Raw genomic sequence first — 27,709 nt, 5'->3', positions numbered from 1 at the left:
GAAGGTGGAACCCCTTGGGATGCAAGGGAAGATACCACAGGATACTCGGAGATCTTTGGGGCAGGCAGTACCGACCCACCTCCTCCGTCTCCAGTGGGAAGCCTGTGGGACAAAGGTTCAGAAGGAAGACGTGGAAGGAAAGGACAAAGGAGGATAGAGACACTTACTCATCTATGGCGATCCACTTCTTATTTAACGGAGCCCGCCGAGTTCGGGGGCGGCCGCCCCCGGGCGACCTCCTTTTCCGGCCGGCGTGGGCGGCTTGGCAAGGGGGCTCAGCGGCCCCCGGCAGAAGCCCCAGGGCAGGGGCGACAATCCCCACCATCGACCTGTCGCCACCGCCGACCCCAGCTCGACCCGGAGCAAGGGTCGAGGGTATAGGCGGCGATGCACCACCCGCTCCGACTGTGGGAGGAGCGGCACGACCAGAGTTCCCGTGGGCCTGAACCCCAAGGGCCGAAACCCCCCGGGGGCCACCTCCTTTCTAGGGATGAACTCCCACTAATTGAAGAGCGGCATCTCCGCGACGAGAGCTTCCCGGGCCTTGAAGTTGTATAACGGGAGGCCATTCCGGGGAAGCTCGTCGGAGTTGCCACTAGTGAGCCGACGGAGCAGCACACACAAGACATTGGAGGAAAGATGCATGATCTGGATCCTCATTGGTTCTCGGGGTCCTGTATAGGCCCACATTGGACGGGAGTGGTGCTGAAGAGGAGCAATCCACCGACTGATAAACTCCCGCACCACCATCGCTATCGTCACCCCCGCCCGCTTCTGTCTCTCTAGCCAGGTCGGGACCGGCCTGAGTCGGGGATCATCGAGCTCCTCCGCAGCCACCCCTGGTTTGGCATTGCGGGGACCGATGGGGTCGGAATAGGGCCCCGGTCACGACAGTCTCGACCTGCACCCACTGCCACCGGAACCCCTTTGCTTCAGGGAGGAGCTCTGCGGCAAGGGCCCCCTAGTCCTATGGGTCAGTCGCTTTCAAGAACACGCATCCAGAGCACAGCTCCACCGATATCGGTTCGAGGGAGAATAAGTGGCGGAGCAATGCCACGGAAGGGGTGACGCCCACAAAGGCCTCGCACAAGAACACGAAGGTTGAAAGGAGAACCAAAGAGCTGGGTTCAAGATGGAGCGCATGGATCTGGTAATGTGAAAGCACTACACCAACAAAGCTCGAGAATGGCGGCAGTACACCAAACAGGAGGGCATGGATGTGAAGAGGAACTGCGGGGGATGCCATCTCGCCCCAAGGCCACGAACCTGGCCAGATCCGGGTGGCGCCCACTCATTGGAGCCGGTCGTGACCAACAGTCAGACCTTCTCCAACCCCTTGAAGTTCACCATCGTTGATCGGCCTAGCGCGGGCCAAGGCGCACCTTTCGAAGACAAGGCGGGAAGAATGAGGGTAAGGCGACGCGGCACGCGGGGGACGAGGGGAAGAACCGGTGGCGGAATCGTCAAGAGGAGCAGGCGGGGTGCAAGCGCGGGTTAGGAGTTCCTGCGCAAAGAAGATGGGTTCGCCATTTAAAGGCCCGACCCGCGGGAGTTTAGGGCCCGCGACACTTCAGATCGCTCTCAAGGTTTCACCAAGAGGCCAACCCGGGCGCGCCTTGGGCCCAGGGGCTACTGTCAGAGTTCTGGCAATGGGGGTACCCAGACCTGCCTGCCTGCAGCCAAGGGTTGCCCACTTCATCAACCAAGCACCAGCAGGCTCCACGTCACTCAGGGCAAGGCCCTCCTGAGGGGCCAAGCCTCACGAGGAGGAACGACATCAAGACCCATAGGGGGCCTCTTCAGGACCCTTCCGGAGCGGCGGACATTCCAAGGCAAGGTCCGGCCTCCGGAGTCAAGGATGACGCAGAGGGTGGACAGGCGAACTGCAAATGGCAGGACCGTACAGTTTCCCCTTTAGTGCAAAGGGGGTGAGGACGTACGCGGGACTCAAAGGCATCTTCCAAAGGTTTCCACTTTGGTGCAACCAAGCCACCGCCGCCCGCCAGGAGGGAAGACATCATCCCTGCAACGCTGGCAGCTACTTTGCCGGTGAAGACCACTTTTGGATAGGGGAAGCATGTTCCCTTGTCGCCCTTTGAAATTGGCCATTGTGGGATCCCTTCCCACCGAAACTATGCGGGAAGAGGACCAGGGCCACCGCTATAAATAGAGGTTAGGTTGGTTCATAGAAGGGGGACCGACTGTCGTCCACAAACCCACACATCACTAAGGCGATCCAGCCTTAGGAGGCCGAAGAACACTGTACTAACTCATCCACCAACCTCCACGAGCGGCAATCCACCAAAGCAGGAGTAGTGTTTTAGGCTTCGTAGTGGCCCGAACCTATGTAAACTATTGTGTTCTGTGTTTCCCTCACCATCAAGTGAGCTCTTCACTGTTTGCATCGAGTAGAGAGTTAGGCGAGGTCAAGTCGTGAGAGATCTTCGTACACACCCAGAGTTCAAATTTTTAGGGCTTTGCGGAGCCCAAAATTCGACACACGCCAGCAGGGATGGAACCGCTCTTGCTATGCCGTGCACCGCAGCCCTCGCTCTGCGGCCCTTCATCGGTCTTGCCGTGTGGCGTGCCTTTCCCTCTTGGCCCGTAGGCACATCTTTTGCGGTACAGAGCACCACTGATGATCTTCTTGTGCGGCGAGCTACAACCTCTCGGCAGTAAGGCAACTGTGTTGCTTGGTGGTGCTGCCGTGCCCTGCACTAAGGGTCTTCTCAACCCTGGCGATGGCGCATCACACAACATTGTTTGGCGCGTCACCGACACACTATTGGCTTGGACAGGCCATTGCGCCTGCACCTGATCATTTTTGTTGTTGAGGAGGTTGATGGCAGAGGCGACACTTGGTCAGGTTGGCATGCTTGGTAGATGCGGTAGGCTACACTAGGTGTGCATCCATGTGTGTCATGCACCGGCTGTTATGTTCATTCACTTGTGGCGGGAATCCGATGGGGAAGCTTGCGCTAGAACGTGGCCAAAGGAAACGCCTATGCTGTTCCAAAGCGTGCACTGGATTCCTTGGGAGGCAAGGCGGTGATAACAGGGGACAGAGAAGTAAGAAATGGTAAGTTCCCAAACACGATTAATAATAGAAAAATGTCTGCATTGCACTAACCATTTTCATGTTGCAGTGCGTCCGCTTATTTTATTGGCTAGGAGGTGTTGTGGTTGCAGGTTTGATTAGATGGGACGCATGCGAGCAGTCCATCGTGCACACTCAATGGGACACGGGCGAGCAGTTCTCGTGCACGCGCAACTGGATCACCGGGAATCAAGCCCTTTGACCTCCACCCACAGATCGCTTTGCTCCCAAACTCTCCATTAATGCTCCACATTCTCCTCCATTCTTATCTATAAGATCCGCCGCTGAGGATCGCATGCTTTTCTCATGGAGGACGGGGCGGGCAACAAGTAGGGGAGGGTCGAGGCCGAACCACAAGTGCCTCCGGCGAGAATGGACTTCATAGGCAGCATCCCCGACAAGATGTTTGTAACCATCATGTACCTCCTCCGTATCAAATCTTCCGTGCAGACCACCGTCCTCTCTAGGTGGTGGCACCTCCTATGTCACTCCACCCCCTTGACCTCCTCGATGACGACAAGCTGTGGACCAGGGATCACAAATGCTTGGATGCATTGTCCCACATCCTTGCCACGCACACTGCGCCAGTAAGACGCCTTGCCATCGTCAATTTCTGTTCCAACTGCAAGGTCGAACTCAAGTTTCACGAGTGGATCTTATCCCCCGCCCTAGATTAGCTTGAGGATATCAGATTTGTTGTTGGATATCGGTGATTTCTGCCTCCATCTGCTCTCCACCTCGCGCCCACGTTGCGCCGCACTACATTCATGGAGTGCCTTTTCCCCAAGATTAATGTCGCACATGCTCTTCATCTCCCTAAACTAGAGAAACTCGAGCTCACTGTCGTCAGCATCGCGAAGGATTATTTGGAGCGCCTACTCCGCGGTTGTACAATGCTCGAGTACCTTCATCTTCACGTGATGTTTGGGTTCAGTAGCCTCCACATTGCTATGACGAATCTCTGTATGATTTATGTGCATGGCTGATGCCGCAACACGCTCTTAGTTGGGGTGTTTATTGATATGGTCATTGAGAATGCACCTTTCCTTCAGAGATTGTTTGTACTTGATAAAGAAGGTCCAACAAGAATTAGGGTCATTGACGCACCGAAATTGATAGTGTTGGGCTATTCATGTGCTGAATTCTCTGAACTAGTTACAATCGGATCCATAACCGTTCACATACAACAATCTTCTTCTCATTCTTATTATTTTCTATCACATCTTATCTAGTTTTTATTGATCTTGAAATTGCGTTATATCGACTAGAGGGGGGTGAATAGGAAATTTTTAGAATTTCATCACTGTGGAAATTCCTTTTGAGGAAATTCATCACTGATGACTATCTCGCTGCGGAAACAGCAAAGGATCAGGAGCGCAAAGTATCACTACAATAGTTTCAAGGTGAAGAATATGAGAAATAGTTTGCACAGTATGCAGGCACGGAGAAAACAGATGAGGATTAACTCGCGTGAAGAATTTGGGGTTGAGGAATTTCAGAGAAAGTCTTCAGCAAATTCTTCAAACAGTGACAGTGAAAATCATCAACATACAATATGAGGAATTTAAAGAGTTGAAGAAATAGAACCCGTTTCACAGTGAAGACAGTGGTTGATGACCCAGTTCCAACTGCTATGACAGTTGTACATCTGGTTTGGAGCGGCTTGGTATTCAAACCAAAAGAAACACAGTCCCTACCGTATTCTTCTTGGGCTAAGAACACATAGTCCTCGCCCAACACTCGTGGTAACTCTTCAAGGCACACTTCCAAACCCTCACAAACTTGGTCACCTGGCGATCCACAATTGACTACTGGATTGCTCTAGACCATGATGCCTAACTGTCTCGAGGATGCACAGTCCTCAAAGGTAAAAGGCTTCAGTTCCACACAGGAACAACTTCTTTAGTGATGCTCAATCACTTGTTTTTGGTTTGTGGTTTGGTGTTTGGGGTATTTCCTCACTGATGAATTACTCTTGAAGACTCTGAGGAATTTGGGTTGCTCTTATGACAAGTGTCACTTTCCAACGGAGGAGCCAACCAACTAATGGTTATGGGGGCGGCTATTTATATCCTGGGAGCATCTCGACATGATTTGACATTAATGCCCTTAAATAATATGACCGTTGGTGGGGATAAGATCAGTAATGTGGCACGACTCGCGGTAACGTTCGGGACCCTCAACTGTGATAGTCCTCATGTCTCTCATATTCCTCACTTGAGGCTTTTGGTAGGATTAGGCTTGGGTTGGGCATCATGAGGAAATTCATTCCGAAGTGTTACTTTGACCCCCTTAAACAGTACGGTGTTCCTATGACTCAAAAGTGAAGAAAACAAAACAGAGAGAAATAAATCTTCATGCTTCAAAATCTTCAGATTGTTTTTCTTCAAGACACACCAAATTCCTCACCTTCAATTTCTTCATGAGGAATATCAATTTCATCGCAATTTCTTCGCGATTCAATTCTTCAGCTTCAGACCAATTTCTTCAGCCGAAGATATACATTTTTAGGGGTCGATATTCATCGAATATTTCAAACTCCTCAGCGACTTATAGATCTTGTGTACACTCATGAACACATTAGATACTTAACCTATAAGTCTTCAAACCACCAAAATCACTAAGGGGCACTAGATGCACTTACAATCTCCCCCTTTTGGTGGTTGATGACAATTAGGTTAAGTCTTCAACGGGAATAAGAATATGAAGTGTAAATACTCATTTGAGGAATTTGAAATCAAGATTCAGAGAGACTCCCCCAGAAGATGTGCATATCTTGATGATTTTTCTTTTCACAGCTAATGCACATTAATGATTTATATCATGGAGATCTCCCCCTGAGTCTTGTAAAACATGCATACATACGACATATAATATGAAGAAATTGAGGATGCATGATGACAAATGGTATGTCATGAATTCCAGCATGCGTGCATTAATATTTTGAGGAATAAGCATGCAAAGAAAAACGTTCAAAAGCGTCAGAGTACCATCGGGCTTAAGTTACAACTCATTACATAAAGCACTGCAGAAGAGCCAAGAGTTTGTAACTTAAATAAAGTTCTTAAGACCCAAAATATATCCCGCGTGAAGACTAACTCTGAGATTTCTCCCCCTTTGGCATCAAGTGATGAATTACAAAACTGAGGACTAACGCCCCGTGAAGACTTTCACTTCTTGGCAGTTGAGGAAGACGCGTGAGGATTCTTAGGTTCAGGCTTCCTCCTTGGACCGGTGGAGTGTCTTGTTGGTCTTCATCTGATTCAGTAGTGCGGAATGAAGAAAACGAACTTTCCTCAAGGTCTGGAACTGAAATTGGCCTGAATTTCTTCTTTGGTGGCCATGACCAGTCGAAGTCCTGTGTAAACTCCAATTCTTCAAGTTCAGCTGGAGTCCTTAAATGAGCCAGTGTAGCCCAGGTGCGATAAAAAACCTCATGAATATATATTAAGCTTCACGACATTCTGGGTCTCAGTGAGGGTTTTCACAATGGCGCCGAACTAGCGTTTGACCCACTTGTGATTTCGATCTACCTTTTGATGAAGACTGAGGAGAAGCTCTCTGGTATTCTTCACCCTTGGAGCAACAGGACTTGGTGGCTGGGTTTCAGTGTCATCCCATGAGGAATATGCATCTGGCTCTCAGAACTATCCATCAAGGGGCCGACTGCCTTCATCAATCACAGACTTGCCTGTTCCTTCAACAGGCTCAAAAGTCTTCTTACTGAACCTTATTGGAGGCATATATCCAAGGTGATTATTGAAATCAGCGTGATAGTTGATGCTTGACCTCCGTCTAATGAATCTCATGAGCCATGGAGCGTAAATCTTCAGGTCAAAAGAGGACATAGCATTTTCTTCCAGAGTTCTCAAGAATAAATCGTGAGTGTTGATGGGAATGCCATGGATGATGTTGAAGAGGATATTCTTCATGATGCCTACGACATCTTCTTCATCATCATGGCCCTTGATTGGCGCAAGAACACTGCAGAGGATTCTGTAAACAGTCTTGGGTTCATACTTCAGCTCATGGACCAGGAAGGTTGTTCTTGGTGGTTGCCCCTTGGCCAAAGGCTTCATGAGGACTTCCATCAGCTTATTCGGTAGCTCCCATTCATCATACATCTTCACGGCCTACTCTGAAGGAATTGACACAAGAAGTTCTCGCAGCAGCTCATTTGTAGGGGCCTTGAAGTGTGTGTGTTGTGTCATCCAATCCATCACCCAAGTGTTGATATCTGTTGGATCTCTAGAGATGTGCAGAGTTGCATAGAATTCAAGAACGATGTCACTGTTCCAATCGCAGATATCAGAGCACAGAGGGAGCAGTCCTGCTTCATGATGAACGTTGAGGACTGGGGCAGAGAAAGGAATTTCTTCAAGCTCAACATGAGGAATATGGTTGTGCTGAAAATGTTTGTTTCTTCCACAAAGCACAGATGCATAGTAGTTGAACTGAGTCCTGGTCCAAAACTTCATATGCCCGATGCGAGGCTTGTCATAAGGATTTTCTCTGATGAAATGCATACATTCCTCAAAGAAGGATTCCTTTTGAAACTTTCGCCGCTTGGATAACGGCTAACGCTGCATCGGCTGAAGGTTTTGCTTCTTCCCTTGAGGGGAGACAATCATCGTAGTTTCTGGATTGAGGACGACTAGAGCATTCTCTAGATTTGGTGCAGGGGCATTTTCTTCAGCATGTTCCTCAGGATGAGGAATTTCATCCGTCTGTGCCTCAAGCTGAGGATCTTGCTCTGGGTGAGGAATGCCATCAACTGGGGCCTCTGGTTGAGGATTTTGCTCAGGAGGAGGGATCTCTTCATCCTGAGCCTCATGTTGAGGGTTTTGCTCAGGATTTGGATTTTCTTCAGGCTGAGGATTTTCTCTGTGGTTTTCCTCAGCTTGAGGGGTTTGCTTGGTGGGAGAGCCAAATTCTTCAGCTGGTGCAGCTGATCCTTGAGCAGGTTCTTCAAGAGGAATAAAGGTCCGAGGACTGTCATCAATCTGAATTTCTTCATTAGTGTGTTCCTGAGAAAAAATATTCTTCATTTCCTCATCAGTCATGTGCTCATTGTCTTTGATTTCGAAGGGAGTCATCTCATAGGATGGAGCAATGTTTAGAGGCATGGGATCCAGAGGAGCATTTTCATCAAGAGATTTGAGGCGCTTGACCTCAGTTGATTCTTCTGTTGAGGAAGCTTTTCTCTTCTTAGCTTCCTTTTCAGCAGCTCTTGTTTTCTTCACGTCTGATGCAGACGAAGTCATTTTCTTCACCTTTGAATATTTTGGTGAAGGCATTTTCTATTCAGGAGGCGGAGTCATATCCATCTTGGCAGTTTCCTCAGCTGAAGCAGTTTCTTCAGCTGGAGGAGAGTCATCAGCTGGCTTAGAAGCATCAGGTGGAGCAGTTTCATCAGCTGGAGCAGAGTCATGAGCTGGAGTTTCCTTGGTGTTTTCCTCACTAGCACATTCATCAGCACGGCTTTCCTGATGCATTTCCTCAGCAGGGGCAGTTTGTTCTTCTTCAATCTTAGGCTGCTGAGGTGTTGCTGGAGGGGCAGCCTTTTTGTTATATTCATCAACCACATTAGTAGAAAACTTGATGAAATTGTTCTTGAGACTTTGACGATCAGATAGCTTGGTGTACTTGTCTGTCAAAGTCTTCAATTCAGCCTGAGTGGACACAAGTGCATCAGATGTCAGACAGAGAAGATTCTGTATGAGGAATTTCTCCTTTTGCTTGTTTGGCTTGCGTCTCCTTCTATTTGGCCTCATTGATGAAAGTGGCCACCATGTGGCTGATGCCTGGGGGAAGCTTCAAATCATCAATAGGTGTGTTGGGGTCATCATACCATATATTGATGTAATCCAAGAGGACTTTTGGGTCCATGGCCAGAGGAATGGCGCTGCCTGAAGCTTGTGCTACCCTCTCCTGCTTGTTTCTGATGATGGCTTGTAGAGTTTCATCATCATATTCATCACTGCCTTCTGATGCAGAAGGGACTGTGATGAGTTTGCTTGAGCTAGGTCTGGTTCCTCTCCTAGCAATCACCTTAGTCTTCATTGGAGTTGGTGAAGACTTTGTTTTGGATCTAGTTGCAGAAGGAACAGAGGAGCTGGAAACAGTCGGCAGCTGCTTCACAATCTGCTTGTGTTCAGGCTTTGAAGCCTTTGGTGGTGCTGAGGGTTGTGGTGCGGATGCTGGTGCAGCTTTCTGAAGCAATTTTTCCTGAGGCTTTGAAGCCTTTGGTTTTGGCGGCACATACTTCACTTGAGGAATAGCCGTGCCAGAAGTTTCAGTTGCAGAGGAGGTGGCGGCAGTAGCAGTAACAACAGCAGATTCTTCATTAAATTTCCTCACAACAGCTTCCGCCTGCTTCTGAAGCTTTAACAAATGTTTTGTCTTTCCTCAGGATAGTCATCAATTGTCTTGAGGCTTGAGGGGTGTGCATCTTGATAATCTTCGAGAGGAGGCCGTTTGCCAGGAGGCTTCAGAGCAAATTTCTTCGCGGTCTTGGGAGTGACGAATCTGTATTCTCTCCACTCCTTAGCCCACGGACATTCATTCTTTTGAAGCCTTATCCTCCTCTTGGGCATTGTATCTTGCTCACCAGGTGTGCAGTATTCCAGGTATATGTCATCAGGAATATCGATGGCAGTGTTCTGTTCAACCTTCTTGCCACCCTTGTGCTTCCTTTCATCTTCCATTTTCTTCAGCTGAGGCTTTTGCCGAGGAAATTGAAATCTTGAGCATTCTGATGAAACTTGCAGATTTTCTTCAAGAAACGCTGCAAATGAGTTAAGTTGATGAGAACCTACAGATTCATCAGCTGACATTTTGTACTCGTGAACAGAGTATAGTTGCGAGGAATTTGGAGAGGTCATATGCGTTCTCAGATTTGATGAAATTGATTTTTTTAAAGTTGAGGAATTTGACCAGTGGGTTGAGGAATTTGTCAAAGCACTCTGATCTTGGGTTCCAGAGTTGTACAGATTCTAAAATTTGCATAATTGAGGAATCTCGTGAAGACTTTTAGATGCTTAGTGAAATTCATCAACAGTTAAGGAATGAGCAGTGTTTGAGGAATAGAGACTGATAGATACTTGAGGAAAAACAAGTTTCACAAATCTACGATAAAATAGTAGATCAAAAGGGGGGGGGGTGCAAAAATAGGGTTTTATATACCCTATATAGCGCACACGAAGAACGCAGGTAGAAGTAGCAGTAGATGCTCTTGGGTGCGAGTCCACTGCGCCCTAACTTGGCAACAGAGGATAGCTACGGCGACGGCGGACGAAGATGATCCGGTTTCGGCGTGATTTCAGCTACGAAAGGTCGAGGGAGTAAAGCTTTTCCTCGCCGGCGACGAGACTTCTAGTGGTGGCGCTAGGGCTTTGCTGTAGCAGAGAGGAGGTCGAGAGAGAGAGAACGAAGAGTTTTGACCGGAGGGGGTAAGGACATATTTATAGCCGAGGTGAAAACTGTCTAGCCAATTCTTTCGGACCGAACTACCCCTGTCCTTTCGTCTCCGCATGACACGTGTAGCAACCATTTAAAGGGGTGGAGATCGTGCTTATCTGATCGTGGGAAGTGGGATTCACTTACTGTGTAACGATATAAAAATCATTTTTGAAGATTGAAGGATTTTGTTACAAAATCATTAGCTGACATGGACGCAGTGAGGATTTTGAACAAAGTTTCAAGTAGAACGCATATGAAGAATTGAATAAACTTGGTGAGCGTAGCATAGAGGGAAAGTAGGGTCCGATCACATTCACTTGGATGAAATATCAAATTGAAGAAATAGCTATAAGTGAATGTTGTTGAGGACTTTGAAATCACAGTCTCTATATATATCTAGGCAAATGAAAGTCATCAAGTGTTTTTAAAGATTTTGATTTACTTGAGGATTTTGTGACAAAGCGTCATGATGATGAATTTCCGCTTTGAAGAAAGACAAGTTTGAAGAATAACTATTTTGAAGAAATTCAACTTGAGGAATTTTAAGTTGTGTGGTGGCGTGACCCACGATATAAGAATGTTGATTTCAGACGCCGCGTACAATTGTCGTAGGGCCCTAAGAATCAATTTCTTCGTTGATTTCTTCACACTAAGAGTGATATTCTTCATTGGTTGAAGAAAATCGATTCTTTGTGTGTTGCACATCTAGGTCATCAATTTTGCATAAGTGTTAGGATGTGTGCATGTTTTTACAAAACATTTGAAGATTCTAAGATATTTAGCTCACAACGCAACTTGCAGAACCTTTTCTCATCCAAGGGCTTAGTGAAGTTATCTGCTAGTTGATCGTCAGTCTTCACATGGTCGATGAGGATATTTCCCTTGAGGACATGGTCCCGAAGAAAATGAAGATGAATCTAGATGTGCTTAGTCTTCGAGTGCTATACTGGGTTGTATGCAATCTTGATTGCACTCTCATTGTCGCAGTAGAGAGGCACATTCTTCATGTTGGTGTCGTAGTCCTTGAGGGTTTGCGTCATCCATAGCAATTGAGCACAGCATGAACCAGCAGCAATGTACTCAGCTTCGGCAGTGGAGAGTGAAACGCAGTTCTGCTTCTTTGAGGACCAACAGAGTAGTGATCTTCCGAGGAAATGACATGTGCCAGAGGTTGACTTGTGATCCACACGGTCACCAGCATAGTCAGAATCAGAATATCCCACAAGATGAAGATTTGAGCCCTTGGGGTACCATAATCCTAGTGTTGGTGTGTGAGCTAAGTATCGAAGAATATGCTTCACAGCCTTATAGTGTGATTCCTTCGGTTTTTCTTGAAAACGTGCACACATGCAAACACTAAGAATTATATTTGGCCTATATGCACACAAATACAATAAAGAGCCAATCATGGAGCGATATACCTATTGATCAAATTCTTTACCATTTTCGTCAGTGCAGAGGTGGCCGTTGGTAGACATTGGAGTCTTGGCACAATTGCATTCATGCATGTCGAATTTCCTCAAAACATCCTTGAGGTATTTCTCTTGTGATATGAAGATTCCATTGCGTTGTTGACGAATTTGAAGACCTAAGAAGAATTTCAGCTCCCCCATCATAGACATCTGATATTCTTCACTCATAATGTAAGCAAATTCATCACTCTAACGTTTGTTAGTACGGCCAAATATGATGTCATCGACATATTCTGGCACACAAACAGTTCATTATCATAGGATTTACTGAAAAGAGTTGGATCGAGTGAACCAGGTTTGAAGCCTTTCTTCATTAGGAATTCTTTCATTGTATCGTACCATGCCCGAGGGGCTTGATTGAGACCATAGAGGGCCTTTTTGAGTCTGAAGACTTTGTCTAGATTCTTGGGATCCTCAAAACCTAGGGGTTGAGCAACATATACTTCTTCCTCAAGCTTACCATTGAGGAATGCACTTTTCACATGCATTTGATATAAGATAATGTTATGATGATTAGCATATGCAAGTAGTATTCGAATAGTTTCAAGTCTAGCAACAGTTGCAAAAGTTTCATCGAAATCTATTCCTTCAACCTGTGTGTAGCCTTGGGCTACAAGTCGTGCCTTATTCCTCACCACTTGACCATCCTCATCTTGCTTGTTTCGAAAAATCCACTTGGTGTCGATGATATTATGCTTGCGAGGATCTGGTCGTTTGACGAGCTCCCATACGTCATTCAACTTGAATTGAAGAAGTTTGTCTTGCATGGCTTGGATCCACTCCGGTTCCATGAAAGCCTCAGCAAATTTTGAAGGTTTTGTGATAGACACAAAGGAGAAATGCCCACAAAAGTGAAATAAGTGTGAAGCTTTTGAGCGAGCGAGAGGACCTGGCGCATTGATGTCATCGAGAATTTTGTCAAGTTCTACTTCATTCGCAATCCTCGGATGACCTAGTTGAGGATTTCGTCTGGGCTGAGGAATTGGTTCTGGAGCAATTCCCTCAGGAGCTTCTTCTTGATTTTCATCAGTGCTAGGGATGATATCTTCATCAATTTCCTTAGTGGGAACAATGTCTTCAGTTACTTTGAGCTTTATTGCTTCCTCAGGAAACAACTTATCTGGATCAGGAGGCAATTGCTCTCTTTGCGAGCCATTAGTTTCATCGAACCGCACATCTACAGTCTCAACAACCTTGTTGTGATAGGTGTTGAAGACTCTGTAGGTGTGTGAGTCCTTTCCATAACCGAGCATAAAACCCTCATGTGCCTTAGGTGCAAACTTTGAGCTATGGTGAGGATCTCTAATCGAGCATTTTGCACCGAAGACTTTGAAATAACTTACATTGGGTTTCTTGTCAGTGAGGAGTTCATATGAGGTTTTCTTGAGGAATTTGTGAAGATATACCCTGTTGATGATATGGCATGCAGTGTTAATTGCTTCAGGCCAAAAGCGATGAGGCGTCTGATATTCTTCAAGCATGGTTCTTGCCATCTCAACCAGAGTCCCGTTCTTCCTTTCGACGACACCATTCTGTTGAGGAGTATAAGGAGGAGACAATTCGTGAGTAATACCAAGTTCATCAAGATAATTATCAAGACCAGTGTTTTTGAACTCTGTTCCATTATCACTTCTGATGTGTTTGATCTTGATGCCGAAGTTCGTTGAGGCCCTTGAAGAAAATCGTTTGAAGACTTCCTGCACTTCAGTTTTATATAAAATGATATGCACCCATGTCTATCTCGAATAATCATCAACTATGACAAAGCCATATAAAGATGTTGCATTTGTTAGAGTGGCATAATGAGTAGGTCCAAATAGATCAATGTGAAGCAATTCAAATGGACGAGTAGTGGTCATGATAGTCTTCGAGGGGTGCTTGGATCTGGTCATTTTCCCAGACTCACAAGCACCGCACAGGTGGTCCTTGAGGAATTTGACTGATTCGATGCCGATGACATGCTTCTTCTTCGCGAGCCTGTGCAAATTCCTCATCCCAGCATGACCAAGTCTTCAATGCCACAACCACCCTTCTGATGTTTTTGCTAGTAAGAAAGTGGTTGGTTGAGGACCTGTAGAGAAATCAACAATGTACAAATCCTCTCTTCTAACACCTTCGAAGACTTTGGATCGATCAGATTCCATGATGACAACACATCTATATCTTCCAAAGATAACAATCATATCAAGATCACAAATCATTGAGACTGACATGAGGTTAAATCCAAGGGATTCAACAAGCATCACTTTGTCCATGTGGCTATCCTTGGAAATAGCCACTTTGCCAAGTCCCAATACCTTGCTTTTACCTTTGTCAGCATATGTGATTTGCTTCAGGGGTGATGGAGTTAGTGGCATATTCATCAGCAAGCTTTTGTCACCAGTCATGTGATGTGTGCAGACACTGTCAAGAACCCACTCAGTACTCTTGGGTTTGTCATCCTGCAAATGAATTAGTACAGCTTACCATCTCATATGCTTCAGACTTGAAAAATATTATTTTAATTTCATCAGATAGGAATTTCATCATAAATAGAATTATAATGACGTGTGAAATATTTCTATTTCATCAATATTAGCTTGCGTCCCATCAAGCGCTTTCCTCAGGTCTCCAGCAAATTCTTCAGATGATGATTTTCATCTGGAAACCTAACCTACATAAGTGATTAGTTCAATTTCTTCACCACCCACATCTGAAGGGGTGGTAAAGCATTCATCATCCTGCGAGCACCATATGAGAAAGGGGGCATTGAAGCTAATGCACTTCTCTTAACAGTAGGGGGGTTAAAGTACTCAAATGAATATGCAGAGAACTTATTTGAGGATTTATGAACATAATGATTTGAAGAATAACGCTCATATTCATATGACTGGTAATTTCCCTGCATGTTAGAAGCATTAGCACGGGTACGAGCATAGATTTGACCAGTTGAGGATTTTGATCCTCTTGAAGACTTTGGTCCTCTTGAGGAATTTGATCTGGGGTTCAAATTCTTCATATGTGGTGTGATGAGGACATTCACCTGAAGATTTCTAAGGCAACTTTTGGGAACCCAGATTAAGTGAGGAATTTGACACTATAGGAGAAGTTGAAGTATTTGTAGCAATGGAAGCATTTGATGATTCTGGTGAAGAATTAGAAGTTTCACATTCGATGCGTTTAATACATGGAGGAATGAATTCAGCTTGAGCAGTACCGATCTATTGAGCTAGTAATGAATCATTTTCCATATGAAGATTATCATGAGAAATCCTCAGCTTCTCAAGATCAAGCTTCCTTTGAAGAAATTCATAGGAAAGTTTCTCATGATCAGCGAGGAGTGTAACATGACGATCTTGAATATTATCAAATCTGGACTGATGACTTTTCATATCTCCAGTGAGGATTTGGGTAAGATTCATTTCATCATTCAACAGATCATCGCTTCTGTCTAGCAGTTTCTGAAGCTTTTCCAGGGCAGTTTGTTGTTTAGTGGCAATGATAGCAAGTTTACTGTAACTGGGTTTTTTATAATCATCACGTTCACAGTCACTTGAATCAGAGGAGGAAGCATCATTCGGTACCTTTGAACCTTTTGTCATGAAGCAATAGATTGGAGCAAAGTCATCAGCATAGTCATCAGTGTGGATGGTGTTATCATTTTCTTCAAGGTTGAAGATTGACTTGCTGACGAATGTGGTTGCAAGTGCAAGGCTAGCATGTCCAGATTCCGAGTCTTCATCAAAACCCTCCTCTTCATCACATTCCTCGGATTCTGCCCCCAAATCCATTTCCTTGCCAATAAGTGCCCGAGCCTTTGTGAAACTAGTCTTTTTGTGTGATGAGGACTTTGAGGATGAGGATTTTGAAGATTTCTTTTTTTTGAGTCAATAGAACTTTCATCCTTGTATTTCTTCTTCTTTGATTCCTTTCCCCAACGAGGACAATCAGCAATGTAGTGACCTGATTTCCTGCATTTGTGGCAGGTTCTTTTCTTGTAGTCGTCAAATGAAGATTCTGATTTCCTCATATCTCTTCTTGAAGATTTACCAAACTGGCCACGTCGTGTAAACTTCTAGAATTTCCTCACGAGCATTGCAAACTCCTGTCCAAATTCTTCAGGATCACCAATGCTACCATCCGAGTCTTATTCTTGATATGAGGAAATTGCTTTGGCCTTCAGTGCACGTGGTCTAGAATAGCTTGGTCCATATAGATCTCTCTATTCTTCTTGTTGGAATTCATGAGTATTGAGTCTTTCGAGTATATCAGCTGGATCAAGCATCTTGTAGTCTGGTCTCTCTTGAATCATCAGAACTATAGTATCAACTGAAGAATCGAAAGATCTTAGCAGTTTCTTCACAACTTCGTGATCAGTAATGTCTCGAGATCCGAGTGCTTGCAGTTCATTTGATATGTCAGTGAGGCGATCAAAGGTATCTTGGCAGCTTTCATTGTCAAGCCTCTTGACGCGATTGAAGAGATTACGAAGAACATCAACACGAGAATCACGCTGGGTTGACACTCCTTCATTAACTTTGGACAACCTTTCCCAGATAAGTCTTGCTGAGCCCAAAGCACTCACTCTGCCATACTGACCTTTGCTCAGATGGCCACAGATGATATTCTTTGCTTGAGAGTCAAGTTGCTTGAATTTCTTCACATCAGCGGCAGAGACAGTAGAAGTGACGATAGGGATGCCATGTTCCACAATATATCACAGATCATTGTCAATACCTTGTAGATGCATCTGCATCTTGATCTTCCTGAAGGGAAAGTACTTTCCTTCAAAAGTAGGACATCCTGTGGTAACCTTGATCATGCCTGCAGTCGACATAACTAAAACTCCAGGTGGTTAAACCAAAATCACACAGAACAAGGGAGTACCTTGCTTTGATACCAATTAAAAGTGTGTTATATCGACTAGAGGGGGGGTGAATAGGAGATTTTTAGAATTTCATCACAGAGGAAATTCCTTTTGAGGAAATTCCTCACTGATGACTATCTCGCAGCGGAAACAGCAAAGGATCAGGAGTGCAAAGTATCACTACAAAAATTTTCAAGGTGAAGAATATTAGAAATAGTTTGCATAGTATACATGCACGGAGAAAACGGATGAGAATTAACTCGCGTGAAGAATTTGGGGTTGAGGAATTTCAGACAAAGTCTTCAACAAATTCTTCAAACAGTGACAGTGAAAATCATCAACATACAATATGAGGAATTTAAAGAGTTGAAGAAATAGAACCCGTTTCAAAGTGAAGACAGTGGTTGATGACCTAGTTCCAACTGCTGTGACAGTTGTACATCTGGTTCGGAGCGGCTTGGTATTGAAACCAAAAGACACACAATCCTGAGACACAAAGTCCCTACCGTATTCTCCTTGGGCTAAGAACACACAGTCCTCGCCCAACACTCGTGGTAAGTCTTCAGGGCAGACTTCCAAACCCTCACAAACTTGGTCACCTGGCGATCCACAATTGACTGCTGGATTGCTCTAGACCATGACGCCTAACCGTCTGGAGGATGCACATTCCTCAAAGGTAAAAGGCTTCAGTTTCACACAGGAACAACTTCTTCAGTGATGCTCAATCACTTGGTTTTGGTTTGTGGATTGGTGTTTGGGGTATTTCCTCACTGATGAATTACTCTTTAAGACTCTGAGGAATTTGGGTTGCTCTTATGAAAAGTGTCAGTTTCCAACGGACCAACCAACCAGCTAATGGTTGTGGGGGCGGCTATTTATAGCCTGGGAGCATCCCGACATGATTTGACATTAATGCCCTTAAATAATATGACCGTTGGTGTGGATAAGATCAGTGATGTGGTGCGACTTGCGGTAACGGTCGGGACCCTCAACTGTGAGAGTCCTCATGTCTCTCATATTCCTCACTTGAGGCTTTTGGTAGGATTAGGCTTGGGTTGAGCATCATGAGGAAATTCATTTCAAAGTGTTACTTTGACCCCCTTTAACAGTACGGTGTTCCTATGACTCAAAAGTGAAGAAAATGAAACAGACAGAAATAAATCTTCATGCTTCAAAATCTTCAGATTGTTTTTCTTGAGGACACACTGAATTGCTCATCTTCAATTTCTTCATGAGGAATATCAATTTCATCGCAATTTCTTCGCGATTCAATTCTTTAGCTTCAGACCAATTTTTTCAGCTGATGATATGCATTTTTAGGGGTCAATATTCATCAAATATTTCAAAATCCTCAGCGACTTATAGATCCTGTGTACACTCATGAACACATTACAAACTTAACCTATAAGTCTTCAAACCACCAAAATCCCTAAGGGGCACTAGATGCACTTACAGATCTAGTTTTGGCTGTGATCTAAAAAATAATTCCCACAGGACTCACATTTGTCGGTGTTTTGGGAATGGGGGTACTATATATATAGAGAGTAGGTTACTTCATAGGGGGAGAGATTAATTCATTTGTCCACTCGCACCACACAAAGGCCATCCAGCCTCTGGAGGCCCTCGAACACTATACTAGTTCATCCACCAACCCCCACGAGAGGTAATCCACCAAAGCAGGAGTAGGGTATTACACTTCTTAGTGGCCCAAACCTGGGTAAACTATCGTGTTCTGTGTCTTCCTCACCATCGAGTGAGCTCTCTGCCATCCCCAGCGAGTAGCGAGTTAGGTGAGGCGATCCCATGAGAGATCTTCGCACACGCCCCTCGGTTCGAATATTTAAGGTTTTGTGGAGCCCGAAATCAGATATTTGGTGCGCCAGGTAGGGGTCGTGTCAAGGTTTCCTCCAAGCTCCGCCTTCACCAAGCGTCGCCGCTCCGATGGCTGACGCTCGTCGGGCTCGCGTCGAGTGCCGCGCCACCCGCGTTTCTCAGACAGCGCCCGTGGGCCCCGTCGGCACGCGCCGGTCACCATCGCCCATGGTGAACGCTGCCACGGGCCCCAAAGCTCATGAACATCAATGTGTTGGAATTATGCCCTAGAGGCAATAATAAATATAGTTGTTATTATAATTCCTGTATCAAGATAATCGTTTATTATCCATGCTATAATTGTATTGAATGAAGACTCATTTACATGTATGGATACATAGACAAAACACTGTCCCTAGCAAGCCTCTAGTTGGCTAGCCAGTTGATCAAAGATAGTCAGTGTCTTCTGATTATGAACAAGGTGTTGTTGCTTGATTACTGGATCAAGTCATTAGGAGAATCACGTGATGGACTAGACCCAAACCAATAGACGTAGCATGATGATCGTGTCATTTTGTTGCTACTGTTTTGTGCGTGTCAAGTATTTGTTACTATGACCATGAGATCATATAACTCACAAACACCGGAGGAATACTTCGTGTGTATCAAACGTCGCAACGTAACTGGGTGACTATAAAGATGCTCTACAGGTATCTCCGAACGTGTTCGTTGAGTTAGTATGGATCGAGACTGGGATTTGTCACTCCGTGTGACGGAGAGGTATCTCGGGGCCCACTCGGTAATACAACATCACACACAAGCCTTGCAAGCAATGTGACTTAGTGTATGTTGCGGGATCTTGTATTACGGAACGAGTAAAGAGACTTGCCGGTAAACGAGATTGAAATAGGTATGCGGATACTGACGATCGAATCTCGGGCAAGTAACATACCGAAGGACAAAGGGAATGACATACGGGATTATATGAATCCTTGGCACTGAGGTTCAAACGATAAGATCTTCATAGAATATGTAGGATCCAATATGGGCATCCAGGTCCCGCTATTGGATATTGACCGAGGAGTCTCTCGAGTCATGTCTACATAGTTCTCGAACCCGCAGGGTCTGCACACTTAAGGTTCGACGTTGTTTTATGCGTATTTGAGTTATATGGTTGGTTACCGAATGTTGTTCGGAGTCCCGGATGAGATGACGGACGTCACGAGGGTTTCCGGAATGGTCCGGAAACGAAGATTGATAAATAGGATGACCTCATTTGATTACCGGAAGGTTTTCGGAGTTACCGGGAATGTACCGGGAATGACGAATGGGTTCCGGGAGTTCACCGGGGGGGGGGGCAACCCACCCCGGGGAAGCCCATAGGCATTGGGGTGGCACACCAGCCCTTAGTGGGTTGGTGGGACAGCCCAAAAGAGCCCTATGCGCCATAGGAAGAAAAATCAAAGAGAAAAAAAAAGAGGAGGTGGGAAAAGGGGGAAGGACTCCTCCTTCCAAACCTAGTTGAACTCGGTTTGGAAGGGGAGGGCTGCCCCCCTTGGCTCGGCCGAAGCCCTTAGGGGTCCTTGGACACCAAGGCAAGGCTCCCCCTCTTCCCCCTATATATATAGAGGTTTTAGGGCTGATTTGAGAGAACTTTGCCACGGCAGGCCGACCACATATCTCCACGGTTTTACCTCTAGATCGCGTTTCTGCGGAGCTCGGGCGGAGCCCTGCTGAGACGAGATCATCACCAACCTCCGGAGCGCCGTCACGCTTCAAGAGAACTCTCCTACCTCTCCGTCTCTCTTGCTGGATCCAGAAGGCCGAGATCATCGTCGAGCTGTACGTGTGCTAAACGCGGAGGTGCCGTCCGTTCGGCACTAGATCGTGGGACTGATCGCGGGACGGTTCGCGGGGCGGGTCGAGGGACGTGAGGACGTTCCACTACATCAACTGGTTCACTAACGCTTCTGCTGTACGGTCTACAAGGGTACGTAGATCACACATCCCCTCTCGTAGATTGACATCACCTTGATAGGTCTTCGTGCGCGTAGGAAAATTTTTGTTTCCCATGCGACGTTCCCCAACAGTGGCATCATGAGCTAGGTTCATGCGTAGATGTCTTCTCGAGTAGAACACAAAAGTTCTTGTGGGCGGTGATGTGCATTTTGCTGCCCTCCTTAGTCTTTTCTTGATTCCGCGGTATTGTTGCATCGAAGCGGCTCGGACCGACATTACTCGTACGCTTACGAGAGACTGGTTTCATCGCTACGAGTAACTCCGTTGCTCAAAGATGACTGGCGGGTGTCAGTTTCTCCAAGTTTAGTTGAATCGGATTTGACCGAGGAGGTCCTTGGACGAGGTTAAATAGCAACTCATATATCTCCTTTGCGGTGTTTGCGTAAGTAAGATGCGATCCTACTAGATACCCATGGTCACCACGTAAAACATGCAACAACAAAATTAGAGGACGTCTAACTTGTTTTTGCAGGGTATGCTTGTGATGTGATATGGCCAATGATGTGATGTGATATATTGGATGTATGAGATGATCATGTTGTAATAGATAATATCGACTTGCACGTCGATGGTACGGCAACCGACAGGAGCCATAGGGTTGTCTTTGTAGTAATGTTTGTGCTTGCAGATGCGTTTACTATTTTGCTAGGATGTAGCTTTAGTAGTAATAGCATGAGTAGCACGACAACCCCGATGGCGACACGTTGATGGAGATCATGGTGTGGCGCCGGTGACAAGAAGATCGTGCCGGTGCTTTGGTGATGGAGATCAAGGAGCACGTGATGATGGCCATATCATGTCACTTATGAATTGCATGTGATGTTAATCCTTTTATGCACCTTATTTTTCTTAGAACGATGGTAGCATTATGAGGTGATCTCTCACTAAAATTTCAAGACGAAATTGTGTTCTCCCCGACTATGCACTGTTGCTACAGTTCGTCGTTTCGAGACACCACGTGATGATCGGGTGTGATAGACTCAACGTTCACATACAACGGGTGCAAAACAGTTGCGCACGCGGAACACTCGGGTTAAGCTTGACGAGCCTGGCATGTGCAGACTTGGCCTCGAAACACATGAGACCGAAAGGTCGATCATGAATCATATATATGATATGATTAGCATGGGGATGCTTACCACTGAAACTATGCTCAACTCACGTGATGATCGGACTTGAGCTAGTGTAAGTGGATCATGAACCACTCAAATGACTAGAGAGATGTACTTTTTGAGTGGGAGTTTAGCGAGTAATTTGATTAAGTTAAACTCTAATTATCTTGAACATAGTCTAAGTTCACTTTGAATATATTTGTGTTGTAGATCATGGCTCACGCGACAGTCACCCTGAATTTTAATACGTTCCTAGAGAAAGCAAAGTTGAAAGATGATGGAAGCAACTTTGTAGACTTGGCTCGTAATCTTAAGCTAATCTTACAAGCTGGGAAGAAGGATTATGTCCTTAATGCCGCACTAGGAGATGAACCACCCGCTACGGCTGATCAGGATGTTAAGAACGCTTGGTTAGCACGTAAGGAGGACTACTCAGTAGTTCAATGTGCAGTCTTGTATGGCTTAGAACAGGGACTTCAAAGTCGCTTTGAGCGTCATGGAGCATTTGAGATGTTCCAGGAGTTGAAGTTTATCTTCCAGAAGAACGCCTGGATCGAGAGGTATGAGACCTCCGATAAATTCTATGCTTTCAAGATGGAGGAGAACTCGTCTATCAGTGAACATGTGCTCAAAATGTCTGGGTACTCAAACCGTCTAGCTGAGCTGGGGATTGAACTCCCGCAAGAGGCTATCACTGACAGAATCCTTCAATCACTGCCGCCAAGCTATAAAGGCTTTGTGTTGAACTACAACATGCAAGGGATGAACAAGTCTCCCGGCGAGTTGTTTGCGATGCTGAAAGTCGCAGAGTCTGAACTCCGTAAAGAGCATCAAGTGTTGATGGTGAATAAGACCACTAGTTTCAAGAGAAACGACAAAGGCAAGAAGGGTAATTCAAAGAAGAGCGGCAAGCCTGTTGCCAATCCGACGAAGAAACCCAAAGCTGGACCTAAGCCTGAAACAGAGTGTTACTATTGCAAGGGTATGGGTCACTGGAAGCGTAATTGCCCCAAGTATCTGGCTGATAAGAAGGCGGCCAAAGAAAAAAAAATCAGGTATATTTGATATATATGTTATTGATGTGTACTTAACCGGCTCTCGTAGTAGTGCATGGGTATTCGATACCAGTTCTGTTGCTCATATTTGCAACTCGAAACAGGAACTGCGGAATAGACGAAGGCTGGCGAAAGATGAAGTGACGATGTGCGTAGGAAATGGTTCCAAGGTTGATGCAATCGCCGTCGGCACAGTTTCACTCCAGTTACCATCAGGATTAGTTATGAACTTGAATCATTGTTATTTAGTGCCTGCGTTGAGCATGAACATTATATCTGGATCTTGTTTATTGCGAGACGGTTACTCTTTTAAGTCAGAGAATAATGGTTGTTCTATTTCTATGAGTACCATCTTTTATGGTCATGCACCCAATGTGAGAGGATTGTTCATATTGAATCTTGATAGTGATACACACATACATAACATTGAGACCAAAAGAGTTAGAGTTAACAATGATAGTGCCATATTTTTGTGGCACTTCCGCTTAGGTCATATTGGTGTAAAGCGCATGAAGAAACTCCATGCCGATGGACTTTTGGAGTCACTTGACTTTGATTCACTTGACACGTGCGAACCATGCCTCATGGGCAAGATGACTAAAACTCCGTTCTCCGGAACAATGGAGCGTGCAAGTGACTTGTTGGAAATCATACATACCGATGTGTGTGGTCCGATGAGCGTAGAGGCACGCGGCAGATATCGTTATTTTCTCACTTTCACTGACGATTTGAGTAGATATGGTTATGTCTACTTAATGAAGCACAAGTCTGAAACTTTTGAAAAGTTCAAGCAATTTCAGAGTGAAGTTGAAAATCATCGTAACAAGAAGAGCAAGTTCCTACGGTCTGATCGTGGGGATGAATATCTGAGTTTCGAGTTTGGTGCTCACTCAAGACAATGTGGAATTGTTTCACAGTTGACACCGCCTGGAACACCAAAGCGTAATGGTGTGTCCGAACGTCGTAATCGTACTTTATTAGAGATGGTGCGATCTATGATGTCTCTTACTGATTTGCCGTTATCGTTTTGGGGCTATGCATTAGAAACAACTGCATTCACTTTAAATAGGGCACCATCGAAATCCGTTGAGACGACACCATACGAACTGTGGTATGGCAAAAGGCCAAAGTTGTCATTTCTTAAAGTTTGGGGATGTGATGCTTATGTCAAAAAGCTTCAGCCTGAAAAGCTGGAACCCAAAGTAGAAAAGTGCATCTTCATAGGTTACCCAAAAGAGATAGTTCGGTACACCTTCTATCTCAAATCCGAGGGCAAAGTGTTTGTTGCTAAAAACGGAGCTTTTCTCGAGAAGGAGTTTCTCTCGAGAGAATTGAGTGGGAGGAAGATAGAACTTGACGAGGTTGTCGAACCTCTCATCCCTCTGGATGGTGGCGCAGGGCAAGGGGAAACCTCTGTCGTTGCGACACCGGTTGAGGAGGAAGTTAATGATGATGATCATGAAACTCCGGTTCAAGTTTCTGTCGAACCACGCAGGTCGACGAGACCACGTGCTGCTCGAGAGTGGTACGGTAATCCCGTCTTATCAATCATGTTGTTGGACAACAATGAACCTGCAAATTATGAAGAAGCAATGGTGGGCCCAGATTCCAACAAATGGCTAGGAGCCATGAAGTCCGAGATAGGATCCATGTATGAGACCAAAGTGTGGACTTTGGAAGTACTGCCTGAGGGCCGCAAGGCTATTCAGAACAAATGGATCTTTAAGAGGAAGACAGACGCTGACGGCAATGTGACCGTTTATAAAGCTCAACTTGTGGCAAAGGGTTTTTCACAAGTTCAAGGAGTTGACTACGATGAGACATTCTCACCCGTAGCGATGCTTAAGTCCGTCAGAATCATGTTAACAATAGCTGCATTTTTCGATTATGAAATCTGGCAGATGGATGTCAAAACGGCGTTCCTTAACGGTTTCCTTAAGGAAGAGTTGTATATGATGCAACCCGAAGGTTTTGTCGATCCTAAGAATGCTAATAAGCTGTGCAAGCTCCAGCGATCCATTTATGGACTGGTGCAAGTATCTCGGAGTTGGAACAAACGCATTGATGAGGTGATCAAAGCAATTGGGTTTATACAAGTGGTTGGAGAATCTTGTATTTACAAGAAAGTGAGTGGGAGCTCTGTGGCGTTTCTAATATTATATGTGGATGACATATTGCTGATTGGAAACAACGTAGAGTTTTTGAAGAGCATAAAGGATTACTTGAATAAAAGTTTCTCTATGAAGGACCTAGGAGAAGCTGCTTACATTCTAGGCATTAAGATCTACAGGGATAGATCAAAATGCCTGATAGGACTTTCACAAAGCACATACCTTGATAAAGTTTTGAAGAGGTTCGAAATGGAACAGTCCAAGAAAGGGTTCTTGCCAGTTTTACAAGGTATGAGATTGAGTAAGACTCAGTGCCCAGCAACTGATGAGGATAGAGAGCATATGCGCACCGTCCCCTATGCTTCAGCCATAGGTTCTATCATGTATGCAATGCTGTGCACTAGACCGGATTTAGCCTGGCCATAAGTATGGCAGGTAGGTTCCAGAGTAATCCAGGAGTGCATCACTGGACAGCGGTCAAGAATATCCTGAAGTACCTGAAAAGGACCAAGGAGATGTTTCTCGTATATGGAGGTGACGAAGAGCTCGCTGTAAAAGGTTACGTCGTTGCAAGCTTTGACACAGATCTGGACGACTCTAAGTCGCAAACCGGATACGTATTTATTCTTAATGGGGGTGCGGTAAGCTGGTGCAGTTCCAAGCAAAGCGTGGTAGCAGATTCTACATGTGAAGCGGAGTACATGGCTGCCTCAGAGGTGGCTAAGGAGGGTGTCTGGATGAAGCAGTTCATGACGGATCTTGGAGTGGTGCCAAGCGCACTGAATCCAATAACCTTGTTCTGTGACAACACGGGTGCCATTTCCTTAGCAAAGGAACCACGGTTTCACAAGAAGTCCAGACACATCAAACGACGCTTCAACCTCATCCGCGACTACGTCGAAGGGGAGGACGTAAATATATGCAAAGTGCACAGGGATCTGAATGTAGCAGACCCGCTGACTAAACCTCTTCCATGGGCAAAGCATGATCAACACCAGAACTGTATGGGTGTTAGATTTATTACAATGTAATTCACATGATGATGTGAAGGCTAGATTATTGACTCTAGTGCAAGTGGGAGACTGTTGGAATTATGCCCTAGAGGCAATAATAAATATAGTTGTTATTATAATTCTGGTATCAAGATAATCGTTTATTATCCATGCTATAATTGTATTGAATGAAGACTCATTTACATGTGTGGATACATAGACAAAACACTGTCCCTAGCAAGCCTCTAGTTGGCTAGCCAGTTGATCAAAGATAGTCAGTGTCTTCTGATTATGAACAAGGTGTTGTTGCTTGATAAATGGGTCACGTCATTAGGAGAATCACGTGATGGACTAGACCCAAACTAATAGACGTAGCATGTTGATCGTGTCATTTTGTTGCTACTGTTTTCTGCATGTCAAGTATTTGTTCCTATGACCATGAGATCATATAACTCACTAACACCGGAGGAATACTTTGTGTGTATCAAACGTTGCAACGTAACTGGGTGACTATAAAGATGCTCTACAGGTATCTCCGAAGGTGTTCGTTGAGTTAGTATGGATCGAGACTGGGATTCGTCACTCCGTGTGACGGAGAGGTATCTCGGGGCCCACTCGGTAATACAACATCACACACAAGCCTTGCAAGCAAAGTGACTTAGTGTAAGTTGCGGGATCTTGTATTACGGAACGAGTAAATAGAATTGCCGGTAAACGAGATTGAAATAGGTATGCGGATACTGACGATCGAATCTCGGGAAAGTAACATACCGAAGGACAAAGGGAATGACATACGGGATTATATGAATCCTTGGCCCTGAGGTTCAAACGATAAGATCTTCGTAGAATATGTAGGATCCAATATGGGCATCCAGGTCCCGCTATTGGATATTGACCGAGGAGTCTCTCGGGTCATGTCTACATAGTTCTCGAACCCGCAGGGTCTGCACACTTAAGGTTCGACGTTGTTTTATGCGTATTTGAGTTATATGGTTGGTTACCGAATGTTGTTCGGAGTCCCGGATGAGATGACGGACGTCACGAGGGTTTCCGGAATGGTCCGGAAACAAAGATTGATATATAGGATGACCTCATTTGATTACCGGAAGGTTTTCGGAGTTACCGGGAATGTACCAGGAATGACGAATGGGTTCCGGGAGTTCACCGGGGGGGGGGAACCCACCCCGGGGAAGCCCATAGGCATTGGGGTGGCACACCAGCCCTTAGTGGGCTGGTGGGACAGCCCAAAAGAGCCCTATGCGCCATAGGAAGAAAAATCAAAGAGAAAAAAAAGAGGAGGTGGGAAAAGGGGGAAGGACTCCTCCTTCCAAACCTAGTTGGACTCGGTTTGGAAGGGGAGGGCTGCCCCCCTTGGCTTGGCCGAAGCCCTTAGAGGTCCTTGGACACCTAGGCAAGGCTCCCCCTCTTCCCCCTATATATACAGAGGTTTTAGGGCTGATTTGAGACAAGTTTGCCACGGCAGCCCGACCACATATCTCCACGGTTTTACCTCTAGATCGCGTTTCTGCGGAGCTCGGGCGGAGCCCTGCTGAGACGAGATCATCACCAACCTCCGGAGCACCCTCATGCTTCAAGAGAACTCTTCTACCTCTCCGTCTCTCTTGCTGCATCCAGAAGGCCGAGATCATCGTCGAGCTGTACGTGTGCTAAACGCGGAGGTGCCGTCCGTTCGGCACTAGATTGTGGGACTGATCGCGGGACGGTTCGCGGG

Source organism: Hordeum vulgare, chromosome 3H (assembly GCF_904849725.1).
Source record: "Hordeum vulgare subsp. vulgare chromosome 3H, MorexV3_pseudomolecules_assembly, whole genome shotgun sequence".
In the NCBI taxonomy this organism is placed as follows: domain Eukaryota; kingdom Viridiplantae; phylum Streptophyta; class Magnoliopsida; order Poales; family Poaceae; genus Hordeum; species Hordeum vulgare.
The sequence above is the reverse complement of the archived record's forward strand: the minus strand, read 5'-3'. Positions refer to the sequence as shown.